The sequence below is a fragment of the Etheostoma spectabile genome, chromosome 9 (genome assembly GCF_008692095.1).
Source record: "Etheostoma spectabile isolate EspeVRDwgs_2016 chromosome 9, UIUC_Espe_1.0, whole genome shotgun sequence".
In the NCBI taxonomy this organism is placed as follows: Eukaryota; Metazoa; Chordata; class Actinopteri; order Perciformes; family Percidae; genus Etheostoma; species Etheostoma spectabile.
Genome location: NC_045741.1, coordinates 22,411,332 through 22,429,708, shown reverse-complemented (window position 1 = coordinate 22,429,708; position 18,377 = coordinate 22,411,332). Strand labels below are relative to the sequence as shown.

Here is an 18,377-nt window from a genome sequence, read left to right as displayed (position 1 = left end):
TTCTGTAACCAAAACGACCCCCAAAGGTGCAGAGTTTGAAAGCAGGTCAGTTCTCATTGGACAGCGAAGATGCACTCGACATGTTGTCATGACAACAACGGACCAATGAGAATGGATTTGAATGTCCCAGGGAAAAAGAACCGCCCCAAGGTGCAGGGAATAAAACTGTGTGTTTTAGGAATTTTCATCACTGGTTTCACGTGACTCCATCATGGGGAAGCATGGATCCAGTCCGCTGTCAGCTGCAGTGTTATTATGTTTGTTTTGTGTCTTAGTCTTATCTTCATCACTGCTGTTGCATTAAACCTTTTCTTAATTCTCAATTTGACCCTTAGCCTCCTTTTCTCAGAGATCCAAACGAACGCGAAGGTAGTTATGAATTTTCTAACACAACCAATAATGAGCTAAACGTATGTAAAAAAAATAACCCCAAAAAGTTTTTTTATACTTGGATTAATTTAGGTCATCTGCTCCAGGCAGTGCAGTGTCAACATCACATACACTGCTGCATGTTGCTAACGTTTACACAAGGTGAACCCTGTATTGGTTGCAGATGTTGACAGTACAGAAACGCTGAGAGAACAGATGCGGAAGGCTCTAAAACACTAACCAATCGGGGCAGACTGGATTTTTTTTTACTTAAAGGTTTAAAGAGATAGGCGCTATAACAGAGCGTCTCAGACAGAGGGTGACATGTAGTAGAAACACTAATTACTCCTGTTTGACTGATGTTTGCTACGAACTACAGTGCCCAGCTTTTTCAGGAAATTAATTATCCCTTTTTTTAACCCAAGTTAAAGTATATAGTTGTGAGTTGTTTTTAAAGAGAACTGTCTTCAGTAGGAACAAATGGGTTTGGGGATGAGAGCCAGAGTATTAAGAGACAGACTAACCCATTTTTTTGTTCTATTCATAGGATTTGTTGAATAAAATACCAGCCTCTTAAGTGCACAGCATACAGCACAGTGAGTTTGAGATAACTGTTTTAGTGTTGTGCAAGGCATCTTTGACAGGGTCAACCTCTTCACTCATTTCAAAGTCCATTTAATTAAAATGGATGAAATGTCATAATAGTCACAGGGCTCTATCCCTCTGCTTCTCCAGACACAGACACCACTTTGATAATCTCTTTAACATATTCTTGCTCAAACTCTTGAATTTGCTGCAATTAACATGTATTTGACCATTTTCTCTCTGCCTGCATTATCTAGAAGTCTTTCAAATGAAATTGTGTTGCCATCCGATTTAATTGCCAATGCAGATGATTCTGCTTTATGAGCAATAACCCATTCACCCCAGGGGTATATCAATCCTAATGCATCTATTAAAGTCTGTCTATGACATTATTATGATTAGTCACTTTGTTGTTCCCGGGCTGGACCAGTACAAAATCTCAATGAAGAAATATTGACATGATTATCTGCTGTCACCGCACATTAATCACTGCTAATCTGCATTACTGTGATTTTAAATGTATTGGTGTGTCCTTTTTCAATGTTCTCACCTTGTTTTTGAGAAACAGATGGTGTCAAGTACTGTTAAATAATTATTCCTAGAGGATGCCACTGTTTTTTTTAATGCAGAAGCTTAATATACATAAACTGATGTCATTTGGCTTTCATGTCTGGGGATTTGCTGTTACTAAATAATTCAGTGTGTTGGCTGTAGCAAACCGCTGGAAACTCCATCCAGCATTAAAGGAAATATTAGGTATGTCACGTTTCATATTAGGCAGTTTAGTAACAGCTACTTTAACTACAACCATTTTAAATCCACAAACTGGACATCTACTATGTGGTAGGTACATCCAAAATTCCTATATTGGCCTTTCACCTGTCAGAGAATAACTGGACTAACAACCCCACCAAGTGGTCAGGTGTGTCATGTCTATATCCAGACATCTGCTCGTGACTAATTTACTCTCCAAATAAATCTACGGCAATTTATATTTAGTGAATAAAAATTGGGATAAACACTGAGAAACTGAAAGTAGAGAATGAAGCAGTATAGCAGGCAAGGATGGATAGCTAACCAGCAGAAAGTTGTGGTACTAAAGCTGACATTAAAAATAAATAATATAGTCATATCATCTCAAGGAAAGCATTTACTTTTACTAATGTTTTTAGCTTCACAAAAAAAATAGAAATGTACACTATGGTTGAGTTAGAAACGATACTACTTACTTTACATCTGACAGACTCTCTTCTAAAGTATGAGAACTATCCTTCAAGTAAAAAAAAATTATAAAACACATTTACAGTCCTTAGGGAGAGGAAGAACATTTTTACCAGTGTCACATTCCCATTTTTATCTCTCACATATTCTCCTACAAAGAGTAATACAATAGTATATTTTGTCATTCACTTTGGAATCTGCATACAGAAACATACGGATAATGGTCACAAAACTGAAGGAATGTGTCATCTGAATGTGTCATCATGGAGGCAGAAATATCAAGTTATTGGTTGTCCTCCATCATAGAATATTTAAGGACATTGTGCCCACAGGTTTCTACATTTGTAGAAAACATTTATGACAGATACAACTTTCCAGAATTTGTATGGCAGCAAGTGCTTTAAACATGTGAAATTAAAGAGGTTAAAACCAGAGCTTAATCTCAGGTTTCACAGCAACACAAATAGTAAATGAAATTTAGAAAATTGCCTCAAAAATATCCAAATTAAATCTGTAAATCCAACGCAGGATTTGGCAAATATTACCCTCATTTATTGTACAGTGAGCCATTCACACCAAACCAGTGGAATCAAGACTCCCTGAAGCACCTTGACACATAGCTGTTCATGAGCTGGCACACAGGTGCTCTTAAAATTAGTTTTGCATTTCCATAAAGTTGGAAAAAAAACAAATTAAAAACAGCGAAGACCGATATTCAGACTTTTAATCCCTAGTGTGGGTCAAGCTCCAAAAACGCGGGATCCTACATTTCCCATGATCAATTGCATCTTTTCATTAGACCATCCCTGTCTGGTACTGTAAGTATCTTCCAAACGCCACTGTACACAAATGACACACTGGTCACACAACATGGCCAATGTTAGGACTACTGTGAAACTGCTGCACATAGAGCTGTGATGACAGACCTCCTATATACTGCTGCCCACCACTGCTTCTTAAGGGAAGGACACCCTGACAGAAAACCACTGGCCCTCCAAGCTTGGGGGGTTGGGCAGAAGGCTAACAACCTACTCCCGGAAAACAAGCCTGTTACCGAAACAACGGACATCATAATGCAAGACGACCAAGGCCACCCAAAAACAACTTGGCGGAAAATGGTGGAACTGGAACGTAACGGTGCAGGCTGGAACACGTGGAACACAGCACGACGTGCAGCTGCAAACCGAACCCAGTGGAGGAGTGATGTCCAAGCCTTGTGTGCCTCCTGGCACGGAGAGAATTAAGTACCACTGCTTCAGCACCTTGAACAGCTCTACTTCACTCAGCGTCTCACCATAGACTGCATTTTAAGGCCTCAACATATTTACTAGACTGTCAAAGAGCAATCAAATACCAAACACGTAGTGCCAGAAAACAAGAAGGCCTGATGTGTAAACTGCAGTCTATGAAAAGAGTATACATACATAGAGATGAAAGCAGAACAGAAATTATGTTTACATCTGCATATATAGCATCCAAAGCAGTGCAAACATACCACTACTGCTTTGAACAATCACAGCACAGAGTTACAGTAATGAAATACAGGTTTAACCCTTAAATTAGTTACTTCATTGACCTTATGTGTGCAAGCTGATCTGTCAAGTTCTAAAAAAAATAAAAATAAATAAAAATAGTCCATCAACCGCCAGCAGAGAGATCCCGGGTCACTCCCGCTGAACGCTGTAACATTATTTTGTGATGACAGCAATATGATGGCAAAGCTACTGATGGTGAGTAAATCTTTAAGCAGTATAAAGCATTATTCTCTTGCTAGAGTTTGATTTTTCATGAAACAAGAGTGCAATAGATCATTGGTAAAATAACTTTCGATCTGACCTGGGTCACGCACATTTCTCTGTCCCATTCTGAAATAGTGCAGAGTCATGATGAAAAGTTCTTTTCCCAACTTTCTCAAAATGGTTCTCTGTGATTTAGCATCCACAGAAATGTTGTAATGCTGCTTCTGATGACCAGGTGGGAACTGACCACCCTTTTCTTTGCAGCTTCCCTCCAACCTCTTGCTACCTGGTGTGCTTGGAGCTGCTGCTGGCCAAATCCCTTCCTGGTTTCTTGCACTGATGCTGAATAAATGATAGGGAAGTTTACGGTTTTGTTCTAACAAAGTGACAAATTTCAAACTAACAGCAACTTTAGATTACCACTGCCAATTACATTTTTATTTTTTATAAAAAGGTTATTACTTTTGTTTTGTTTTATCTTTCTGGAGTTACCTCAACAGCACTTTTTATTTATGAAATAGTGTGGCCATTTGGCATTATAATCTGGGTTGGAGATTAAGGGCACAGCAGTAGTCTCTTTATGTGGAAGCTATACTATACTTGTTTAGTCCTGTACCATTTAAAGTTTATGCTGACTGCCACCAGGGAAGGAAATTTTCTCGATGCAGAGAATTGCATTGTTTCCAGCTAAACCTCAAGGTTATAGTACTGTATATTAAAATACCAAAGATTATTTGGAGCAGCTGTACATGACTAGAAACACGTCATAACCATCACGTTAGCATGCACTAATTAGCACAGTACCACACATCTCTCTGTAATATAACTGAAATCTGTGGATGGGAGAGGCTGCAAGTTATTGACCTCCCTCCCTGTGAGTTCAATCTACATCCTCTGGCACATTCTCTTCTGCTGGTTTCTCCATCTGAACGAGATCAGCATCTTCATGACCTTATTACAGGCAGAAAGGAGGAACAGTTTGTGTTTGTGTTGTGACCATATGGCCCCATTAGTAGGGTAACGACCCCACAGTCCCTCCAGGACACACACATTTGTGGTCGCAGGCCAAATGGTGCATGGAGAAGCTTCATCTGTGTAAATGGCCACTGGGGGCAGTGTTAAGTGTCCTGGAGGGTCTCCAAGGTCAACACACACACAAAGCATCATGCTGGCCATGCACTCATACATAATTCGCACACGCACACGCACACGCAAACGCACACACACACACACACACACACACACACAGTAAAGTCTAACAAAGGGCAACCTGGCAGGGGTCAAAGTCAAATAGATCTTTCCAGACTGCCACAAAAACTGTGGGGCTCTGTCAGCAGAAAACAGAAAGCATCAGCTGTGGAGATGTTAGCGCTTGTCAGCCGAGTCATTCTGAGCTGTAAACACAGAAGCAGAGGTCAGCCTGCCGCTTAAACCTCATGCTGTTCTTCCTGAGGAGTCAAGCACTTGAGAAATTGTATCTGTTTTTCCCTTATCAGCTTATTTAGAAGTAGTCTCACGTTTAACATTACTGACTAGTGATGTCTGTGACTGTCTCTGATACTGTATGCGCTTTTCTTTGAGTTGTTTGTAGGTTTGTGTTGCATGTATTTGTCCTTCAGTTTTATCTGACTTTGCTTTTTATCTTGGAAAAAAATCTTGATCCCAATAAGAGTACCTGATTAAATAGAATCACATGGCTGTGTATATAGTATATTCAATCAAGGTTCTACCTGTATAACCTACTAAACTAAAGATGCAGAAATCACATGAAATGTAACATAATCATCATGATCAGAGAAATGCCACAACCTCTGCTGTAGAAAGGAGACTGCTGTAGTCCAATAGAGTGCAATTGTTGGTACCCTTTTAAAGGAATTCCAAGTAATGTGAATCATCCAGCTATGTTGTCCTGCCTCCTATCATTCAGTCCACCTACTAGCATCTATCTCAATTGGTTTTCTCAGAGTGATTTTTTCATTTCCTTTCTGAAAAACTGAAAATGTTCCCGGGGATGAGCATTAAAGTTCACTCTTGACCTTGGAAAGTAGTTTGACAGCCATTTCTTTTCTTATTTATTTCCGGCTCCGGAAAAAGCTAGTACATGGACCTTGTTGTAAATGGTAAATGGACTGATTTATACGTCACCTTTCTACCTTACCAGACAAAGTACCTTTCATTTCACCCATTCACGCACACATTCATACACCGTTGGTGGCAGAGCTCAGGATCAACTTGGAGTTCAGCGTCTTGCTCAAGGACACCTCAACATGCTGACAGGGGGAGCAGGGGGTTTGAACCAACAACCTTGTGACTAAAGGACGCACAACAATAGGATTATTTTTGTCAACTTTAAGCTAAATGAACATCCATTATCTTTTACTGCCATGATAACATTATCATTATTTATTAGGCAATAACAACATCTTATCACATAAATCTTAGCCATTGCTATGCTAGACAGTCTAAACTCCTACAAGTCTATGCTCAGCTCCTTCATCATTATTGTTGCAAGACAGTTTCCAGCACCACTAATAGCAGTGTTACTAAGCCTTTAACCATCCAGCTGCAGAGTGAGGAAGAATGAGCCATCTTTTGACTGTACTTTGGTTATATTGAGTGATTGATTTAATGTAATTCACCTGCACACCATCAGAAAAAGTTATGTTGTAGTACTTTGTTGTGGTACTTTTCACAAGGCTGAACATGAAAGGGGAAATTCAACTTCATCTTGTGAAAACACTGGGAGGGAGACAACTACTGAAGACTGATTGCTAGCAACAAATACTGTTGTCAGTAGCTTAAGTGTGTGACTTTAGCTACGCAGAGAAAAGAGCAACCCCTACTGAAAGACACTGTAGTATTGCCCCTAGCACTGACTGACAAGTGACTTCCCAGGAACACATATCACAGCAATATCCAATCATCACCAAGGATGTCACAAAAGGAAGTTAACAACAAATTTGTGAGTTATCGCTTCAAAAAAGACATTTACAAAAGAGGTTTAGACAGAGTAACATACAGTCGGGTATCCTGTGATTCTCTGACAGCTGTCTTCAACTGGGGGGCCTCTTGTGTTAATATCTCAGGGGCACAAACTAAGACTTCACAGAGAAATTCACGTGTTTGCTTACGTCATTTTATTTTGTAAATTTTTCATTCAATAAAATTCTACATTGTGTTTGAATTCTTTCCTTCAGTGCTTTGGAGGTAAATAGTTGACCAGCTGGTCTGCATTTCCTCTTTCATACCAGTCTCTCTCTCCCACACTATCTCTGTCTATCTTTCCATCAAACCCTTCTGGGTACCAATTAGGGCTCAAAGCTGCTGCAGTGTGTATGCATAGGTGTGTGTTTTCCTGCCTGCATCCTAGCGCTTTTGTGTGTGCCTCGCTGCATGTGTGATAACGTCAGCTCAGACAACAAGTTATAGGCAACCTGTCCACAGGCACTTGAATGCTTACCATCTGCTCACTCCAGAACAAGGTCTTCATTTACCCACCACTCACAAACCAACACTATCATAAAGGAGAGAAAAGCTTGGTGCTGATGACTGGGATGAGAAGAATCCTTTGTGAGTCCATTATCGGCATGCTCCGTGTGCGTGCGTGTGCTGCACCTTTACTACTAACCAACAGGTTATTGCATACATGCCCCAGGTCCCTTCTGACATCCCTGTGCTACTCAATAATTTGTTTATGTATTGGTGACAGTGCACATTAATCAACATTGACATTTTGAAAAAAACTTCCTTTGTACATGTGCCAAGGTTAGATCAACAGCTAATTTGGGCCTGTGGTCCCAAATATCCCTTTTGTATTCAATAATCAATAGTCTTTCAAAGCAAAGATTTTATGTCAATGAGAGGTTTTTAATTAGAAAAAGGGTCAAGTAAACAACAACCTGTGAGACCGTCAAAGTCCTTCTGCCTGGAGTATTGTTGTAGGAAGGTCACAGGTGTGTACAAACCAACTCAATTTAGAATAATGTGAAATTTACCACACAGTAGTTTTCCACTTGAGCGAAAATGTTAAAAACAAAAAAGATATTTGCCATCTCTCCCCACGTTGTGCCCTTCTCCCTCACATGCACACTTTCCACCACCCCTTGCTATCTTTTTCTGTATAATGTCATGCAGACATACATTGCCTGCAGCCTTCAGGCCATGGGGATTGAATACACTACAGCCTATATAAATAGAGGGGGCGATCTGTTCAAACATATGTTCCCCTTAACAAAGTCATCAATGTCAAACCCTGCTCTCTAGGGCTCCACTAATGCTACATTTAGCTTTGCATGCATAACATTATCAGGCAGCTGGACCAAAAATGTTGGATTTAGAGTGAAAGCTAATAAGCTATTCTGTTGACCTTTGTGCGTCCCAATAATTACTTCAATAATAGGTGAAGTAGACTTTGGAGAATGCGTGTTTGTGATGATGTGGTGAACTGGGACAGAACGTATCCCAAAGACTGAACTGACTATCAGCCTGGACAAAATATTATTACCCCAGTGTGAACTAAATGGTTTCAATTTAATGTTAATACACAGAGTTCTGTATCACGTGCATGAAAAACTCAAGTCTGTTTTACTATTCATACGTCAGTACAGTATGTTTGCTAGTAAACTGTGTAATGTCAAAACAAAGAGCAATCGTAACAGAAAAAAATAACTTGAAGGTATTGAAACACGGTGAAGGAGGACAGGGAGAGTTAAGAGTTATGTTGGTCGTTAGAGAAAAGCTGATTCCAGTTAGAGGTCAGAGCAGACCCTCTTGGCTCAGGCTGCAAAGAATCACATACATATTGTTCTCAATCTCCTTGAGAAGGTCCAGAAGGACCCAAACTACCAAGGTGAAGGTTTGGCAGCAATTAAACACTTAAATCAGCACACAAACCAATGCTTCCATTTGTAATCCATCAACCAAAAATAAGTGCAAGCGAGGACTCTTCTTCATGCTGTGTTCAAGGAGAAAATCAATTTTCTGATGGAGTAAAATACATGTGATTTATAGTTTAGACTACACATATCCCAGGAATGACCTGGAGAGGAGGAAAACCTTTTACTGCTCAGAGAGCAGAAGAGCCTTGAGATGAAGGCAGAGGAGTTGGAAAGTTCCAAAAAGATTTCTCAGCAGAAGAATAGATTGCTCAGAAGAGCAGGATCAAGGCTGTCCTGAGTCACAATGAAAATCAGATGAGCAGGAAGACCTTTCACAGTAAACAAGAGGCCCTCCCTCCTCAGGACCATAGCTTAGACCAAGGGCCTAGTTTCTGGACTGCCAACATCTCTAGCAAGTCAAACAGAGATGCAAGATAGAGTAGGGGTGGGAATCACCAGAGGCCTCACGATACCATCACAATAATTACGATGATATACATACATACATGCACATACACGTATATATATATATTTATATATATACACACACACACATATATATATGTATACACACACATATACACACACACACACACACACACACACACATATATATACTGTATATATATACTGTATATATATATATATATATATATATATATATATATATATATATATATATATATATATATATATATAATATTCTGAGATATATTGCAACGTATCACCTTTTTTCCAACTTCTGTCCCCAAAAGGAAACTTTGTCAACATCTGTTTTATCTAAAAAGGTAAACTGCAAAATGGTATTGTCAAGCAGACAAATTGACCAACACATATATAATTAATCAATACTTGGCGTCTGTGTGTGGGATACAGTATTGCCACGAAGAATATCTCAAACATTGATTTTTTTTTTTCCCCCACCCCACCCAGCTCTGCTGAGCCAGTGAACAGAAGAGATATTGGATAACCCAGATAACTACATACACTGTTACCATGCAAAGGTTAGTGCTGAGGTAAAGGATAAAGCCAACAACGTCCAGATTTACTGATGTAGAAATGGAAATAAGACATTCCAGAAGTTCAGACATTTCCTAATGAAACAGCTGGATGTGTTTTCTTTTTTCAGATGCTTTTATTGGACAACACCAGGAAGCCACACACGCTGAGCAGAATCATCACAGCCCTGACAAAGAGGGAGGATGAGGACAAAGAAGGAAAGAATAATGTAGAGAAGGTCCAAAAGAAAATGATGGGATTTATGAATATGTTAAGACTGGCCACATCTGTACTTCACCACACAAAAAATTAAAAGAAAATCTTTAAAATCTTTTTGCATCAACTCAAATGCAAAAACAAGTTGCACTAGAGGACTCACAGCAGCATAGTTATTATTTGAAGTTCTGCAGTAGAGAATTTAAAGTGCACCAGCTATGGAGCTAGATTTTAAATAGTCAACTTCATAAAATGAAATTATGCTTATTCTGTCCGTTTTTGATAACGGATGGCTTTTTGGTATCATTAAATGACAGGTGAAGTTGTTAGAGAAAGTTCTTTCCTTAGGTGCAGTGCTTTCACCAGCATGCATCTAATCCCTGCTAATAGCACTCTCATGCTCGTCTTTTACTTCAAGCACTTAAGTGAAACTATTTACATATTCCCATGCGAGAACTCCTCTGTTAAAGAGCTGATGCTGTCATTCTGTCTATCCTTCTTACATTTTTAGTCCATTGCTCCATTTTCCCTGCATTAATACTGCTTCCCTCAATATCATATGATAGAAAGTACGAAGTCAAAATGTCCCTTTATACTTGGCAGTGAGTGCCTGCTGCTTCTGCTACAGAGGACAGCTGTGGAGACGGCACAGGCAGCGGTCGGCTCTTTCTGAGCAACCAGCTAAAGTGTTTTTTGTATAAAAAGGGAGGCCACACAGAGCGATAATATAAAACCTCACAAATCTCAAAGCTCTGTATATCAACATAACACCCACAGCCCATGATGCATCAGCATCCCAACACTTGATGGCCAGATTCTTTCCAAGGTCTCTTGCTCAGTCTCTCACTCTTTAACCCTGAGCTTCAGTTCGACTATCCAGGCAAAATCACGCTGAGCAGGGGCCACATTCTGCCTTGTGTGCCCTATGGCAGAGCCATGTATTATGTACGCATCTCTCTGTGGATAATGTGCTCAAAAAATGCCCCCTGCCTGCCCTTGTTATTGGAAACCCTCTCACAATGAATAATGACAGACATCAGGGTGCCAAATGTCCCGTGCAGGACACCGTAGGCATTTCTCTGCTAACAGGAGGGGAACAACATCTGTTTGGCTGCGGAATGCATCGCTGATTCATCAGTCTCACAAACACACCTTGTATCTTAAAGTCGCAGTCAGCGGTTTCAGAAATGCACTGAGGGATGAGTTTCATACAATGTCAATCATATGGCATAAACACTGGCACTTATGGCTAATCCAATCATAAATAATCAAAAATAACAGCAACGTATGATGGTAAATGACAGGAGAAAGGCGTCTTGATGCTCTCACGCTGCTCGATTGATGACTGTACCTTTAATCAAGACTTGGCTCTGGTCTATGACTACTCTGAAGGACACTCAGCCTGATGCAAATTCCCCCACGAGGGGAGAAAATTGCAGACATTTCATTTTAATGCCTCTGCACTCATCAAACTTAGAACTTGCTCAGTTTGCAGTGATGCTGAGAGTGTAGGTGGTGAGGGTTCATGTGACCCATAATAGAGGAACATAAGAGACAGACGAGCGGGCTCTTTTTTTCACTGCAAGCCTCTTTTTGTCATCTTGAAGTATCCTCGAGGATTAATATCTGCCTTTTTGGACTGTAACCTCCTTTGTCCGCCTCATTTTGTTACCCCGCCGTCAGGTCAGGTCACATCACATGTGTTAGGGAGACAGGCTAAGTCGAGTTTACAGTCTGCATGTTAACAGAATCAGTGCCCCGACACCTCCTCAGTGGAAGTCATTTTCACAAGCCTCATTTTGAATGAAGGCGTTTAATACAAGTCAAAAGTGCGAGAGGATTTCATTTCGTATTCCTGAATAAATCTGGAGGGGAAGGATTGTGGAGGGAGGAACTGACATATGAATGGAGAGGAGAAAATGTATGCCTCGAGGAAGTAGACTGGGGAGAGAGCGCACGCATAGACAGAGAGGGGGGGGAATAGGGGGGTGCAAATAAGCATAAGTCATTTGGAGTAGACTTCCCTGGATTCAAAGGAACCACATCTCCTGTCTGACAGGTAAAGATATTTCCCTCTTAAATACCCTTACCTTTCACTTTCTGTGTCTAACGAGGGTTCACTACAATAGAAACCTACAAAGATTGTGTGGCAAATCAAACAATAGCTACTAAATACAGGAGGGAATGGGAACTTTTTTATCTTACTGAAAAGTCCACAGGCAAAGAAACCGACAAACAATACCATCCCCGTCTACTAGAAACTATGTCCACATAGTTTGCAACAGAACATACAGGGAAGGAAGGACAACTAATGGTACCTAGATTAGATTTTTCTTCAACATGATGAAACATTGTCATGAACATACTTATCTGGCAAGTCACAAAATGTTGACATATTAGTAAAATGTTGACTGAAAATGTATTTCATTTGTTTTCTGACAAATATCTGCACATAGCAACCTTATTTAAGCATTTCATGGTTATGTGGTTATGTTTAAGCACACAAATCCCTGGTGAGTAAAAAATCATGTTTTATGGTTGTTTTTATTTTAAAATACAGTGCATCTGTGCTATGTGGACATTATCAACATCTGTAAACATGTCTCTTGCCAATATTTGTATGATCCTCCTTGAAATGTATGCAGTACGGGTGGAGACGCACACTGCACCATTTGCTTAAAAGTCCCACAAACTGCATCCGAGGCCTGGAGCACCAGCTTGGTAAATACACTGCATGTGTCTAGGGCAGGAGGTGTCAAACTAGGCCCTTAAACCGGATGGGGCATAACTGAATCCATGATTTCTCACATCACTTATTGGGACTCGTGGTAAATGAAAAAAAGAGATGTGCCTTGCAATTTGGCTGGCAACAAGTCAGCTTCTACTTGTTACTTGGCCTAAAAAACTGTGGTTCTTTAGCTTCAACCATGGAAGCTCCACCAATAAGCTTATCTCAGCCTCAAGAGGCAGCTCCACTTCTGAGAAAAGTTTCTATGAAAGGCTACTGCTGCCTCTTGTGCTCATTTAATCCCAGCAAACACTAGATGGATAGATGTAGGGAAGATAGTCTGCATCAAATTGGAAAAATCCTATATCGTCTTTTTTTTCTCTTTTTGTTGCTCTCTTTCAATCATAAAGTCTCAATGCCGTGTCTCTCTTCTCTTTGTCTCCTTCCATCTTAGTTTCCGTCTCCTCCCTCAGGCCAAGACGCCCATGTCCAGGGAACAGATATGTTTATGAGCAGCCCCACTGGAAACCCACGGATGAATGTCACTGTCTGCAGTGAAATTAAATATTTAGAGAGTGTCCTTAGAAAGTCCACCAGTGCTGGCTAGCATTTCCTTGCCCACTTCCTGAGTTTTGTTGTGTTCAAGGAGAGAGCAAGGAAGAGGCCGGCTGGAGAGGGACTGTGAGCCAACTGCTTCCTACTTTTGAACAGAACTCTAACAATGTTGTGTAAGTTATTTCAGTTTCCTCCTTTTTCCATTCATTCTGGAAATGGCTTCTTTTTTTTTTAGTATCTCTTACCCACGCCCTTTTATTTGCCACATTTGCATCCCAAAGAATAAAACATCTTCACATGTTGCTCTTTTTCTGTTGTTTACAGATTGAGTGTTAGACTAATGGTCTAGGAATGTTTCCTTGCTCTGATCTGTGGCTGCATCCCAGCACCCACAGCACCCACAGCAGCCACAGCAGCCATTTCATGGCTCAGTCTGCGTCTGGCGTTTATGGCCACCTAACTTAAAGAGGCCCTTTTCTAGAATTAATGCACATTGAGGTGTGGCAGAGGCAGAATGAGAGCTCTCGGGCGTTTTAGGGGACAGGTGTTTTATTTTCTGTGTGTGCATGTGCACACACACTAGACTGTCATAGAGAATGTCTGTGTGTGTGTGTGTGTGTGTGTGTGTGTGTGTGTGTGTGTGTGTGTGTGCGCGTGTTGTGTGTGTGTGTGTGTGCATCCTCCGTGGTCTGTTAAAGGCCTGACAGAGGTAATCACTCAGTGAGATGGAGGGACGAAGCAGCTTTAAACGCAGACTCTGTTTTAGGCTTCACTGCATAACCAAATAACGCTCTGTGTGTCGCAGAGGCTAATAAGGCGTGTTCCCTTTCCGAGCAGCTCAAGGGGAAAATAGCCTTCCTGCCTTGAAAAAAACTACTTTTACGAGATACAGACTTTTCCTTTTTTCCCCTCTCTTTTTTTCTTCTTCTAAGCTGACAAATAAATTGCATGCATTTTAATGTTTTTTCTTCTTCTCCGTGCTGTCGGGAGTTGAAATGACACATTTCACTGCCCCTGCAATGTCTTCATATGGGTATTTATCAGCCCCCGTGACTCCTGGCTGTGTTAATAATCCCATAGCACTGGTGTAATGGATTCAGCCAAACCCCTGCTTTATTCCAGGTATCCTCCATTTCTCCTGCTATAATCCACAGATTATTACAGAAAATACTTTTTTCTCTCTTATACTTTGTGCTGTCAAATTAGCTCTTTTAGCATCCCGGACCTTTAGAGGAATTACAGGACTTATTTGGTTTTTGCTGAATGCAGGATAATCACCAGTTCACTGTGGGGTTTTAGAAACACAGCTCAATCTATCTTGCCTTCTTTTCTCTTCTAGCTCACTGAGCTTGAAGTCTTTCATTTTTACTGATAGATTAGATGACTTTAGGCTATAAGAGAAGGTTAAATTGTTCAACTTCATATCGCTGAAATGGTGTCGTTACTGTTTTTATCTTTTTATTTGTAAATTATTTTGTGAGGAACCTTACTGTTATATACTGTACATAGCATTATATTGTATAGTAGACTGCAATATTTAATGTAAAAAATAGAGAGAAGAAATTATGAGTCTGATCATTCATGATTCACAATTCACTTTAGATCTTTTCATGTCTGACATAAAAACTGACAAATGCCAAACATAAACCTTGCTTGAACAAAATTATGTTATGGATTATATAAATGACCTGTGTAACTTGGCCTTGTTTAATTATGTTGTTTTATAGTATTTAATATAATTATTTCTGGACAAATCTTTACAAACTTGTTATTTCTATTTACTTTTCTCTAGATACTGTAAATGGGGCATTCTGTCTGTCTGCCGTTTGTTTGCACATATATCTTTCCACTTTCACATAAACTTGCTCGTTCCTTTTCAGTCCCATTCTATCTTTTCCTCCCCTATCTATCCATCAATGCATTCATTTATCTCTGTATAGCAGTTTCTGATGACTAGCATCCAGCACAATGCCTTGTTCAGGCAGGCAAGGTCTATGGATGCGTGATGGAGTGCTCTGCTCAGCAACCTGGCAGCGACGTGAACAAATTGATTTTCTGACAGATTAAAAAGATTAAACCAGCCATAAAAACAAGCAGGAAAGTGCTTAATGGACCATATGTGCACAATAAGCTTTCATATGTATTCTTTCCCAGCTTTTCCTCAGGCCATCCATCTTATTTACACTGACAGGTCATAGGCCACCCTAACGTGACTGTCATGACGGCTAGAGTATGTCCTTCGTGCAATTTTGCAAAAGTTGGGCATATCCTCAAATTTCAACGGTACACAAAGCTGCAGGTAAATGCATATTTCACGTGTCAGTTAAATGAAACAATCTTTCTGGTTACAACACATGTTGATCTTGCTGTGGAGCAGAACCAAGTTGTTATGCCCATTCATGCATGAACAAGTTAAAGGGTAATTTCATGTTTTTCTTTTTCAACCTGGACCCTATTTTCCCATGCAATGGTGTTTAAGTGACTTTGAATTGGTCCAGTATAGAGCAAGAACACTGTAACCAGAATTGCCCATTAACGTTGCATTGCAGCTGCAACCGGACCAATTTCAAAGATTGTTGTTCCCATCAGTCACTTAAGACACAAGAACATGGTAAAATAGGTTCCAGGTTGAAAAATAAAACAAAGCTAAACTATAGGTTGTTTGTGGTATGCATGCTGGAGGGGTTCATCTGTGACATATAAACGTCAAACTATGCTGAATCACCATTGTCAATGAACAAATCCAAAACTTTTAGTGGTGGAGCTCCCCTCTTTACTTCCTTGTTAAAGCTTGTTAAAAGAACAAGCTTTAACAGTTTAAATATTTAGGCATTGAGGTTTTCCCTTGCCTAAACCTGATTGTTAGGCATAACTATTCCGTTGCTCTAAACAACGTTTTAAAGGATACAGAAAAATTGATGGGTTTCCCCATGTCTATTCAAGCCTGTATCTTTGTGGTTAAACATGCTTTGACAGAGCCTTGGTCACTTATGACATTCTTTTTGCCAATATCTCTAAAAAAAACAGTGCCAGCTATGCTTTGGCCCCATTATCTCTCATCCTATCAAAACTTAACTAGCTTGTAATTGGCTCACTTTTTCTCCATTATTCAATAATACAGCACTCCTGATTGGTGGGAGGCCCATACCAGCTCCACAGTGGAAACAGAGGGGGGTTCCATTCACTTAAAAACATTTTTATTAAGGTTGGCTTATTACCTTTTTTTGACGTACAAAACGCATTCAATCAACCACATTCCTCTTTTTCTTTTACTTTCAATTAAGATCAGCACTCAAGGCATATTGTGTCCCCTGGCAGGGGTCTCTGCCCATCCATCCTTTCCGGAAGTTATTTACTATGCAGCCAAAAACCTATGGAATGGTATCAAGGCTTTATCAGTTCTTGGTGATATCTGACCGCTTTTGGCCTTCCTATTGAGAGGATATGGGTACTCGATTGCCCAGGCCTGCTATTGATACCTGTGTTAGAATGGGAAGATGCATAAAACTAGCTAAAAATGAGTGGGCACCTCATCCTATTAAGATGCATAAAACAGCCTCTGCTCTCATTTTGCTCCTCATTTTGTCAAAATAATGAACAAATGTCTTATTTAAGGATTTTTTACAATGTGAAAAGCATGCAATATGATGTAAAAATACACCGTAAAACACCAAGTACAACACAGCTCAACTGAGGCTTGTTTGATGAAGTTCAGCAAAGTAGCTAATGTCTTGGATGGGTTCATTTTTGGTCAGCAAAGATGAGCTGATGTTAATACTTGGCTCAGGCTCTGACTATGACCTGTGTCTGAGGATGTAATTAACCAGCAATTAGCCAGGCCCAGAGTCAGAATCCCTCATGATTGAGTTCACTTTAGCTTTGCACAAGTCAAAGGGATTCTGGAGTTCAGCCCGACGACGCTCACTTTTAGGGTCAGAAAAGAAAAAGAATGCAAGTTCCTTTTTTTTTTTAAATCCTTAAATTTCCTTGACGCTATTGGTTAAGTACATTCGACTCAAATACAGCACATGGATTATACCAACGTTTTCCTCCTGCTTTGGAAATTTAGGCTTTAGATTCTATGATCTTCTGAACCTCTGAGCTGATTTGGACTTAAGACAGAATGGACACAAATATCAGCAGGAACCATAACTATAAACTGTTAAACCTCACAATTTGTGCATTATCTGTGGCTGTTTAATCACTGGCTTTACTTTGAAAACACACAACATAAACAGCTCTCTTGGCCATTTTCTGTAATTGGACCATCAAACATCAGTGCTGCAACAACACTGTAGAAACATGAAGCAGAATTTCTTTGACAAAGTACACTGAGTAGCACAATGCGACACTGTTGGCTTTGAAGCTGAGGCTTATGGGAGCTTTGGGAAAGGATGTCTCCTCCAATGTTGTGTATCAAGTGTTTTTCCAGTATGTGCATGGAGATAAACAAGATGAGGAACACAAGTTTGTGGGGCATTTGTTTCAAATTATTGTACTTTTTCTGCAAAAACTACAGCCTCAACCATGTCAATCTGTACCCAGTCAAAATCCACCCCATGCTAACACTTAGCATACAATATTTCAAATGAACTAGTATCTTGAATGTGCAAAAGCTAAAAACACACACAAGCTCTGCAGTTAATTTGCTAAGCAATTTCTAATGATAATTTATATGATAGTAGTGTGTATAAGAGTATTTTGATTATGAAACACTCACCCACTGTTGACTTGAAAGAGGACTCACATTTGGTCTTTGCTTGAATCAACTGAAAAAAAAAGTTTCATGGGCAATTTTTTACTGCTCCGTATAAAAATGTTTCTTCCATATTTTAATTTGTCCACATGGAACCAGCTATATGCACCAAAAGAGAACCCACTACTAAAAATTTTAGGATTTTAACTTTCTTGGTAACAAAGAAATGACACGCACATGTAATCTATAGTTACTTTGGCTTAACATTTAGGTTTTACAAGACTACATGAAAAAGTGTTCATGTTTATTTGTAGCAATTTAGAGCATGGTGAGAAAGTCACAGTTTACTAGTATGTCAATACTTATGATAGGCTTACAGTTCATCAGTCAGA

General features: G+C 39.8%; 1 long non-coding RNA gene across 1 annotated transcript in view; it reads right to left on the bottom strand.

Moving 5' to 3' along the window:
* LOC116696114 (uncharacterized) overlaps positions 1–13,693 on the bottom strand; it is a 21,381-nt gene extending 7,688 nt beyond the window's left edge. The window contains exons 1-2 of the long non-coding RNA XR_004333625.1: positions 13,683–13,693; positions 12,047–12,051 (exon numbers count right to left, since the gene is read on the bottom strand). This is a non-coding gene — a long non-coding RNA (uncharacterized LOC116696114). The remainder of the gene's footprint in view (positions 1–12,046; positions 12,052–13,682) is intronic.
* Between the last annotated feature and the right edge of the window lie 4,684 nt (positions 13,694–18,377).